A 12,686-nucleotide genomic window follows, 5' to 3' on the forward strand; every position below is an offset into this window, starting at 1 on the left:
CACTTTGCTGCCATCTTGGTAATGTGCACATAAAATAATGCGTCATTGCATATACTGATCCCCAAGTCTTTGACTGCCTGTGACTCTGGGATTGTAGTGCCTTCGGATCCTGTATATGCTGGCTGTAATGCATTCGTGAGTTGATAGTGCAGTGCTTGAAATTTTCGCGCATTAAACTGCATGTGGTTTATTTCGGCCCACTTATATATCGAATTCAGGTCCCGCTGTAAGCTTACGACATCATCTTGGTTTTTATTGCGTGTGATAATTTTGTATTCGGCATAGCTAGTGACAGAGGCTGTCCGAGTGGCCGTATATATATATATATATATATATATATATATATATATATATATATATATATATATATATATATATATATATATATATATTCTTTTATTCTTTTATTTGTTTCAGTCATTTCCTGCAGGCACGCTGGAGCACCACCTTTAGTAGAACAAATCGATCCCAAGATTTATTCTTTTGTAAGCCTAGTAATAATTCTATCGGACCATTTCGTCAAACTACTAAGTTACGGGGACGTAAACACGCCAACATCGGTTGTGAAGCGATAGTGGGGAGACAAACACAGACACACAAACACACACACACACTAATATATATATATATACACGATGGTCTTCTTTCAGTTTCCGTTTACCAAATCCACTCGCAAAGCTATAGTAGAAGACACTTGCCCAAGCTGCCACGCAGTGGGACTGAACCCGGAACCATGTGGTTGGTAAGCAAGCTACTTGCTACATACCCACTCCTGCGCCTATATGTATATATGTGTATGTGTGTGTGTGTGTATAGTAGATATAGATATCTATCTATCTATCTATCTATCTATCTATCTATCTATCTATCTATATATATATATATATATATATATATATATATATATATATATATATATATATATATATATATATATATATATGTATATATATATATATATATATATATATATATATATATATGTATGTATCCTCGGCACTCCGTCACCATGTAGACACCCGACTTGCTAAAGACAGTATCTACATCCATCCACACCACACCTCCATGTCTTAAAAATAGAAAGGCATTGGTTAGCTGTAACTTAGATGTATAAGACATGTTGGTAGGATGGGAAAAGTCGAAATGCCTTTGATTATATCATTGGCAAATTCAATGACAACTGAATGTAAAGCAAACGCAAGTAACATTGTAGACGTGCTGATGAGTGTACCGCTGCTTGGTCGGTCGTCTAGCAATAAATAGCAGTCGAATCTTGCTCTTAGACTATCATCTTTTTGGATCGATTTCTTGGCTAATGCAGTAAGACGTACGTCTGAAAATGAGAAGAGAAATCGCGGGTGGAATACCAATTACAATTGTCTGTTCCTCTAGAGATTAAGCAACAATTGTAAGAATACCATCAAAAACACAACAGTAACAACGCTAGGGATCGAGGGTATCTGTAATGGTTTATCTACCCTCCAGAAATAACAACCAACTCTCTTTTATATCCTTCTAGTGAAGGAATATCTTTATGCATATATATATATATATATATATAATAAATCTCTGAGCGAGGTATATACCGTAGCTGCACGACATCGTGAAGTATATTTGCCACCTAACTTCCCTACCACATGGTTCCAGGTTCAGCGCCACTGTGGGCAAGTGTTTTCTATTAAAGCCTTGGACCGACCAAAGCCTTCTGAGTGGATTTAGTAGACGGATACTGAAAGAAGCCCATCGTATATATATATATATATACATATATATATATATATATATATATATATATATATATATATATATATATATATATATATATATATATATACGTATGTATGTGTATATGTATCTTTGTGTTTGTGTTTGTGTTTGTCCCCCCAACATCGCTTGACAACTGATGTTGGTGTGCTTACGTCCCCGTAACTTAGCGGTTCGGCAAAAAGAGAACGATAGAATAAGTTCTAGGCTTACAAAGAATAATTCCTGTGGTCAATTTGTTCTACTAAAGGCGTTGCTCCAGCATGGCCGCAGTCAAATGACTGAAACAAATAAAAGAATAAAAGAATGTATATATATATATATATATATATATATATATATATATATCGCCATGATAGATCGCTGACCACTACAAACATTTTTTTGTGTCCCTTTCTGTGGAAGAGCGTAGGCTCGAAACGTTAAAGACTTTTTCAATTCCCGAGTGTTATACTAATACATCTATTTGTTTTCTACACCGCCTGCCTTCGTCAGTCGTTTTTTGTGAATTCTCCCTATATATATATATATATATATATATATATATATATATATATATATATATATATATATATATATTTATATATACAGAATATATATGTATATAAGAATGTGTGTGTGTGTGTGTGTGTGTGTGTGTGTGTGTGTGTGTGTGTGTGTGTGTGTGTGTGTGTGTGTGTGTGTGCGTGCGTGTGTAAGTGTGTGTAAGTGTGTGTGTGTATAAATGATATTCAGATAATCGATATCTTGCTAATCACTCTAAGAAATTTCCAGTCGAATACTGAGATTTAACTGCGGAAACAAAATCAAATTAAATGTGTTGATTAAGTAATATTGTATATAATAAATTATCTATCAAGTAGCTGTGAAACTCAAACATTAATTAAACGATATTATTAAATTTGTATTTATAAAACATATTGATATTCGTAAAAAAATAATTTATTGCTATATTTTTGTGAAAAAAAGAATGAATAACGGATATAAATTAAGATCAAATTAAATTAGAAATAAGAAATATTGTTATATGTAAACAAAAATATGATAAATTTAAAATAAGCGCTCACGCACACACAGGTATATGAATATATATATATATTTATGCAAACTTAAACACGCACACACTCACTTACGCAAACGCACACACACACACACACACACACACACACACACGCATACAAATTTACCCTTAAATGAAAAAATGTCTAATAATTGGTAAATTATTATTATCTCTGCGTGTGTGCGCGCGCGCCCGCGCGTGCGAGTGTGTGTTTGTGAGAGAGAGAGAGAGAGAGAGGGAGAGGGAGAGAAAAAGTAAGCATGTGTGCGTTGGAATATATGCGTGTTTATATCTGCGTGTTTAAATTATACATGTAAGAAAGGGTGGTGTATATATAATAATAATACATGTGTGTATGTGTGTGTGTGTTTGTGTGTGTATCTGCATATATGCTTATACACATACACGCACGCGTACGAAGTATACCGATTTGGAGAAAGAAAAAACAAGAGCATACAGTTGAGGAGGTCGCGAATGGCAACGAATAGACTCTAACAAACCAGCTGATTGATTTATCGAACAACTAATCAAGTAATCAATTAATTGCTTAGCAAGTTGACTAATAATAAGAGTAATTGTTGTTGGCACTCCGTCGCTTACGACGACGAGGGTTCCAGTTGATCCGATCAACGGAACAGCCTGCTCGTGAAATTAACGTGCAAGTGGCTGAGCACTCCACAGACACGTGTACCCTTAACGTAGTTCTCGGGGATATTCAGCGTGACACAGAGTGTGACAAGGCTGACCCTTTGAATTACAGGCACAACAGAAACAGTAAGTAAGAGTGAGAGAAAGTTGTGGTGGAAGAGTACAGCAGGGTTCGCCACCATCCGCTGCCGTAGCCTCGTGGAGCTTTAGGTGTTTTCGTTCAATAAACACTCACAACGCCCGGTCTGGGATTCGAAACCGCGATCTTATAACCGCGAGTCCACTGCCCTAACCACTGGGCCATTGCGCCTCCACAATAGTAATAACCTATCAATATAATCATTATATCCCACATAACCTAGATGCCTTGTTAGAACACCGAGTACTGCGTTATTAACCTTGAGAGATCCTCTCATACAGGCGTTTGGTGTATCAAAGCACACCCATAGAACGTAGCAGATAAAATTCGTCTCCCGTGAACGCCGGAATTCCCATATTATGTGATTTCGCTCTGTTTGACCTCATGAATGGGAAGCACCGATCACCGAACCAACCTTTTTAAGCGTATCTAAGTTTATCTTATCGATTTCCACTTTCTTTTAAGATTTTAGAGTGTGCTTTGTGAGAGAATTTACTGCTCTGACTAGCACGATGACAGACCACTTTGGATCATATATAGAAATAAACCATGCGAAGATGGCATGATTACACGATCACGTCTACGATCTTCTACTACAGCCCGAGGCTATAGTGGAAGACACTTGCCCAAAGTGCCACGCAGTGGGACTGAACCCAGAACCATGTAGTTGGTGAGCAAGCTACTTACCACACAGCCACTCCTGCACCTATACATACACACACACACACACACACACACACACACACACACACACACACATACACACACATATATATATATACATACATACATACATACATACATACATACATACATACATAAATATATATATATATATATATATATATATATATATATATATATATACATATATATTATACGATTTATATTATAAACACATGTATAATACATATGATATGTATAATATTTTGATATATAAATAACATGAAACAATATTCTTATGTTGTAAATCTATTATACAATATATCCAACACTAAGTGAAAGCTAATCAACTCTACGAAATTTGAAATAGGGTTGATCATTAAAATCTTCCAAGCTTAAGTATAACATTAAGTGGCACTCCGTCGATCATGACGACGAGGGTTCCAGTTAATCCAATCAACGGAACAGTTTGTTCGTGAAATGAACGAGTAAGTGACTGAGCACTCCATAGACACTTTTCCTTAACGTAGTGTTAAGGGAGATTCGGCGTGACACAATGTGATACGTTGAATATATATGTGTATCTATATGTGTATACACTTGCTTAGTAATATTAAATAATGTCTGATGAGCATTGGGAATCAGATAATGTACGACGTAATCCATAGTATCGTGTTACGATTACAATGAATAAAGATTCCCAGCAATATGTTGCAAAATTTAAAACCGATTCCTGCGTTTCTCACTATTATTACTTCTCGGAACACCATGCATTCTACTATTCGTCGAATTACTGGTAGACAATTGGATTGCGAATTACAAGTTAAGAATGACTGGTCTTCATCGTGGCTTATATATCGATATTAGATTAGTGCTAATACTCAAAGTGGTGGTCTGCGGACCGGTGCCAGTCCGCGAGCCATCAGCTGCCGGTATGCGGCAAGTTTCCAGAGAACAAAGTAACATTATAAAATGCTTATAAAATGCCTATGTAATATTGTATTATTTGTTTACAAAATAAATGAAAGATAAAAGAAATTGGCAATTTTATTATAATCATTATATATATTGTTTCCGGTATAAATTGATATTACTAAGAAATCTTACCGATCCCTGGCACATTGGAAAAAAAACAAACTGCCGGTACGCCACATAAGATACTTTGAGAAGCACTGTATTAGACTACTTGACTGCCTGCTCTGCGTAATTCTGTCTAGCCAATCGGTGGTGTTCTACAATTTGATATGACTTGATTCTTTATGAATCCTAAATAGCCAAAAATAACCAAAAATGTATATATATGTGTGTCTGTTTGTGTGTGTGTGTGTTCCATATATGAGCGTGTGTATATATATATATATATATATATATATATATATATATATGTATATATATATGTATATATATATGTATATGTATATATATATATATATATATATATATATATATATATATATATATATATGTATATATATATATATATATATATATATATATATATATATATATATATATATATATATATATGGTGGCAGCTGATGAAGGGGATGTTTCTATGTGGCCTGCTTGTTTGTTGCACCTTGTTTACCATTTTGTCCTTGTTCTTTTGCCACGTCATGTACCCAGTTATGTATCTATATGTACATGTAGATGAACGTATATACATACATGTACATATATATGCATATACTCATATATTGTTTATATATATATATATATATATATACGCATATCTTAATATAAATTTGAGTGATGTTTCTCTGTTACGTTTTTATGTTCGTTAACTCCTCCTAGACCGTATGTGTAAGGACGACGAAACTCAAACCAGCAACTCCCCTAATCCTAGTGAATGTCCAAAGGGGGTCTATTTATTTAAGGGCCACCTAATTGGAGCCCCACTGAACCCCCTATTTTTCTGTGATTTCGACCCTGATACATACTTCATTGTATTTGATTCAGTTAATGACAATGCTAAAGCTAACAACTATAACTTAGTGACGTCCATTTTAAATGTGACCTAAATAATCTCAATGTATGTCAATATTCCTATTTATCTTATTTGTATCCTCATTATGGATATAAGTGAAAGATACACGTATAATGAGGTTTGTATCTCATTTGTCTAATCTCGCTAATTAATATACTACAAGATAAAGGAATATCAATTAAGTTTTCTCATTATTCTAATTTATAATCTATCCAAATAGTTCCTGTTGTGGTTATTTATAGACAGAAGAAATTAACACAGCGTCAGGATTTAAAATTTGCAGCTTTAAAGTTATAGCAAAAGAAATGAGCAATAAGTTCACTGTCATTTTGGGATCCAATTCCAAACCTATCGTGTACATAAATACATAAATGCATACATATATACGTACATACACACATACACACCCAAACAGGCATACACGTATACATTTGTGTGTGTGTTTGTGTGTGTGTGTGTGTGTGTGTGTGTGTGCGTGTGTGTGCGTGTTTGTGTGTGTATATATATATATATATATATATATATATATATATATATATATATATATATATATATGTATGTATGTATGTATGTATGTATGTATATATATTGTATGGCTTACTGGTTAGTTTTGGACTTATGATCGTAAGATTGTGGTTTCGATTGCTGGACAAGGAGATGCGTTGTGTTCTTCAGCAAAACATTTCATTTCACGTTGCTGCAGTCCACTCAGCTGGTATAAATGAGTAATTTTGCGACGGACCGGCATCCCGTCCAGGCAGGAATGTATACGCCAGAGAAACCGGGAAACCGGCCATTCCTATTTTTGTGTATCAAGCACACACACACGCGCAAACACACACGCACACACACACACACACACACACACACACACACACACACACACATACATACATACATATATATGTATGTATACCAGGTCGCCTGTGAAAGCTCCAATCTACATGTAATCCAAATAATCCAGTACAACCTGTTGCATGTAACTTGATCATATAACTATACCGATGAGGGTAGCTCTCTCGTGAGGATCGCAAGACTCTAGGAGGACTAGACCCATTTATGGGGAAAGGGAGCATGAACGCTGCCTATGGTCACTGACTATCTTGCAACAGTGCCGGCGTTTCGAGATTCTAGGCTGGTTTCTGTGCTTTGAAAAGAGCCAGTGACAGTGAACCAGCTTTTAACATTTGTTAAACTATGTCACTAAGTAAATGTAAGGTTAATCTGTGATATAAATCTTGTTGTAGTGAGACTTTTGTTAGCCATTTGGTCATCTTCTTTCTCAGCTGAATCTCTCTTACTCCCGATAATGCGTTCTTTACTGGCACCAAATTTCTTTGTCTCGGTTTGTTACTTTGTATTGGTAATAAGATGGCAAGTATCTAAAGTTTCTTTTCATAGATTTAGTCTTAAAATTCTCCATGGGCATTGTTGATTTCTTTCGGTCACTGCTTAAACTTCTCATACACAAGTTGACAGCCAATTATATATAGACTATACATATATACATTTATAATTCTCGTTTCTCTTGTACAACAGATATTTTGGCTAAATTTCGCAGACCAGCTATTATAAGGTTAATATTTTTGAAGGGCTGAAATTCATATTAGAAACCAACGGACATATACAGTACAGAAACCCAGATGATCTTTGAAGTGATTAAAGGAAATGAAATAAAATTAATTATTGCAATAATGTCAATAATTATTCAGTATACGCATCAAAATGCATATCCTACTCAGCAAATATAGCCCTGTATCTCTTCTAAATACTTAGGATTGATGTAAATATTCATAAATGTTACAAGGCCTTATTTACATAATAGGATGTGTATTTCTATGCATATACCGAATAATTATTGATGTTACTACCGCAATTCTTTGATGGATTATTTTATTTGATGTCACATTCATCATAGCACTGTGTACCTATGGTGAACTACTATTTCTAATTTGGTGATTCAATGCAACTTATGGCCACGGCCATGATAAATACGGAGAATGAAAATGAATTTGTAAGTTTTATTTATGTATAGGAAACTGAAGTAGAAAATTAATGTGGTTTTAAACTGCAATAATATAGTAAATCTGAAGCATTACAAACATAAAAGATCATTAAAATCGTCCAAAATCAGTTTGTTCATCATCTTCAGTACAACATAAACTTTCATTATCGTAAGGGTGAAATATATTGTCGTGCAGATATTCTTCACTTTTGCTCTCCGTAATTATAAGTTGTACATCACAACCAACACCACCACCACCACAACCACCACCACGACGACCACCACAACCACCATCATCAAGAACAACAAGAGAAGCAACAACAACAACACTATCATCGTCATCATCATCCTATATATATATATATATATATATATATATATATATATATATATATATATGCGTTCCTTGCATCATTCAATGAATTCCTTTTCAAATTTCTTGAATGATTTGATAGTGTTGCCTCTTCTTTCCTCCTATAAATTAACGATCTGTTCACAGATCAGCTGTAATAATGGAGCTTGCGTACCCTCTACTGTCGTATATGCTTACATCAAGTTACTCTATTTAATTGTCGCCTTGTCCTCAAACGGATTATTGATTTCAATATCTAAGGTTCGCAAAATACTTCGTTGGCCAGAATTTACTGCAATTCAATGGTTTGTAATCGGACATGTTCAACAATACTCTTCACCAGATCTAATTTAAACTGATTCCAGACCAGCGAACAAACTTTTCTTCTGTCGTTCTCTATGTCGCAAATTCCAAGCTTTCATTATTCATTTTCTACAGACACTTTAATTCATCTAAGGTTGTGTTTGTATTGTTTGTATGTGTACAGCAACTGCTTTTGGAAATGCTACCTTTAGCATTGTTTTTCTCATTAGAAATTCTTTTAATTTAAGATCATTTACTATACAAGAAAGAATTAAAATAAACTTGATCTTCTCATATCTCTTAGTGTCCTGCATTACTGTTTTCTCTCGTATTTGATTCGCAGTTTATTTCCCTGGCATGATAAATTTAAGATTTTCGATCATGATTGTAAAACTGTGATAACCTATAACCTTTATTCTACCGATTTCTGATTACAAATTTGTGAAACGCTAATAGGTTATCATAAAGGTCACCAGATAGATTTTATGCAATCTTCTTTCTCTGTCAAAATGCTATACCATCATACTGTCTCATGAATCTTGTGCACCATTTAATTCTTGATTTGAAATCCAAAATATGCACCACAAGTTTCGCAGTTTCCCCTCTACTAAATTATACTTGTATATCATCAGTACCCGGAGCTGTTGTGGAATACGTCTGCCCAAGGTTATCCGTAGTGATGATCTTTAGTGATATCGAAATTAGAAACACGTGGCAGTAATCACTAAGCCATAATTTAAAACACTATGCAGGAGATATTGTCAAAACGCTACTACCTTGACAAGGTCTACCTTGACAAGGTCTACCTTGACAAGGTCTACCTTGACAAGGTCTACCTTGACAAGGTCTACCTTGACAAGGTCTACCTTGACAAGGTCTACCTTGACAAGGTCTACCTTGACAAGGTCTACCTTGTATATTACAACACTGAAACAGAAATTAATTCCGCTAACTTTATAATATACGATATCGCAAAACAGACCAGCAGCACAAATTTCCTTTTTGGAAAACATTCTTTAGTGATATTCCAACCGAAGAATGCCTCTCCGACGTGAAACGTAAAGTAATGGAAAAGTTAAAAGATTTAACAATTATATATTTATTTTATTAGATGCATTCAGTTTTTGTTACTTTGTTCGTACTCCTACTTGTAAATATAATGTACGTATACATACGCATACAAGCGTACTAAGTGGAAATCGGATGTTCATAGAATCATACGATATATATGCAGAAGCACTTGCCATTCCCTACACAGAAGGCTACACGAAGACACGGTGTACATGTATAAAGAATGTATATTTAAGAATATATGCATAATTCACACATACTTTCCTTTTTCTATTCTATTACAAGTTACATTATTCAATAATATTTCTTTCTTAGATACAAAACAAAAGTATTGTTGTCTATTTATTTACTGAAATCAATTTAAAATTAATATATTGAAAATAAATGTAGTTTTGATAATAGTAATATCTCTGAATATAGCATTTCCATATATGAAGTAAATCAAATTCTTTTATTGTCTTAAACGTGGAGAAGTGGCTACTTTTCCTAATCAACAGCTGCAAAAGATTTGCGTTGTGTGGCGAGTGACGTTTTATCTCAGGAGGAAATTGAAATGATTAGTTGAGCTGAGTAATTTTGTTCTAAACGTTCATCGTGTGATCTTCTATTATTTATCTATCCTGAATTAGCTAATTACAATTTCTACAGCATATTTTTTTTTCAGCTAGATCAAACTAAATTTGTACATAAAAATATACAATTTTTAGATTTCTTGAATTAGAAACAAGCATAACTTCGATTGTAATTGAAATGAGGAAAGTTAATGAGGAAAAATCTTAATTATTAACTTGAAATGAACTATTTGTAAATATGAGCCAAACCATTTTAAAGGATCTACACGAACAAATCAGGCGAGTTACAAAACTAATGAATATAAGGATTTAAAACTGAAAGACATTCAAAATTTTGTAATATTTTATGATATTTTATCTTTTCAGATGAGTTACTAAAACATTATGGCGAATCTCTGTCAGAACGTGAAACATTAAATATATTGCTTAAGCGATAGCACAGAAATACGATGAAATTTTGTTGTTTTCAATGTATATTAAATCAATAGCATGCTAGCTTGATGCAACCTGTTGTCTTCAATCTTCTGATGAAGTGTAACTTTCCTGGTGTGAAACAGACATTACATAACATGTATAATAGTTCTACATGCAATGCGGGTATAATATTTATTGGGTGAGCAGTTACAGAAAATTGCAGCATTAAATAATTGTTTCAAATTGTAACACAGGGCCAACATCAGGGTAGGAGTACAGTCGATCGTTCACGGTATTTGACTGGTACCTTATAATATCTGCTCGGAAGAGATAAAAGTTGACCTCAGCAGGATTTGAACTGAGAACGTAAAGAGCCGGAAGAAATGCCGCTAAGTTAAAGTTAAATTGGAAGGGCAGCACAATAGACTGGTCGGAATGGTACAGCCGATTTCCGGCGTAAAGATCAGTATGTTAATGTCTACAAGAAAACGTGATTGTTAAATGAATCCGAAATCTGCCCCGAATATTTTCAACCGAGAGAACTCCCTTAACGGCTGCTATGATAAAATGAGCAGTGTGTGACGTTTTCAAATGCATTTTAGTTTGTGTATAAAACACTTTATTTCTGTTAAAATATTTGTTTTTCGCTGAAAAGACAGCTTTGCATATTTTTTCATTCATTATTTATTTCTTGCTTTATTACTATCTTTATCGTATGTTTTCTACAAGACAAAGAGACCATTCGCGAAACATGGCTGTTTTAAAGTTGTAATACAAAAGAATATCTTCATCTGGATGAAATGAAAGAGTTAACATTTGTTTGTAAAGATAACGTGTAAACATTATGAGGGCGGTTGGTCGACAGTAAATGTATTTTAGTTCATTCATTCTCATCGAGTAAACTTTAAGTGTTGAATTATTCGTTTTATTTTGCTGTCTTATGAATGTTTTAATTCTCTGTATTTAGTTTGTTTTCAAGTACAAGTATTGTGAGAATATTTGTATTTTCAGGTGTCTTTCTGTCTTTCTTTGTCGTTATTTCCATTAAATATTTCTCTTATTCATAGACAAATATTATGTTTGTTTTTTTCTATTTTCAAGTCTGACAGCTGCTTGTTAGACAACAACACAGCCAATTGCTGTCTTCATAGTATCTATGTATGTAAAAGCAGCTTGAGCAATTTTATATAACATAATCTGCTTTTTACAGCATTTTTGTTACTGTTTCTTGGTTTCTTCTGCTTTTAATAGATTAATTCTGCTTTGTCATTTTATATTGAGTTCACCTTGGCGTGGTGATAACAGAATTATGCAAAAAGAAGGACTGACTTTCATTGTTGCTTTTATGATTATTTCCACACGTCAGGCCTCATTCAACTAACATAAGATCAAAGTTACTGTAACCGTGGCCAACCTGTATTTGTTTCAGGAATTTTGTATCGAAAGAAGATAATTCTTTGAGCTTTCCTTTCATAAGAAGGAAAGCATAATTTAAATCAGATTTGTTTGTTATTTCTAATAAGTGCATCGAGCTCACAGATGCATCTTTATTAACTCAAAATCTGCGGTGTATCACACAGAACAGGACTTAAATTCAGCAAAAGAAACTATAACATTCGATATTTACACGGTGCTCTCTGCCACCAGTACCGCAGTACATCTATTTAAGGTTTCGATAGGTTGGTTAGTGATATACAAATATATAAAT

Source organism: Octopus bimaculoides, chromosome 1 (assembly GCF_046866305.1).
Source record: "Octopus bimaculoides isolate indiv1 chromosome 1, ASM4686630v1, whole genome shotgun sequence".
NCBI lineage: Eukaryota > Metazoa > Mollusca > Cephalopoda > Octopoda > Octopodidae > Octopus > Octopus bimaculoides.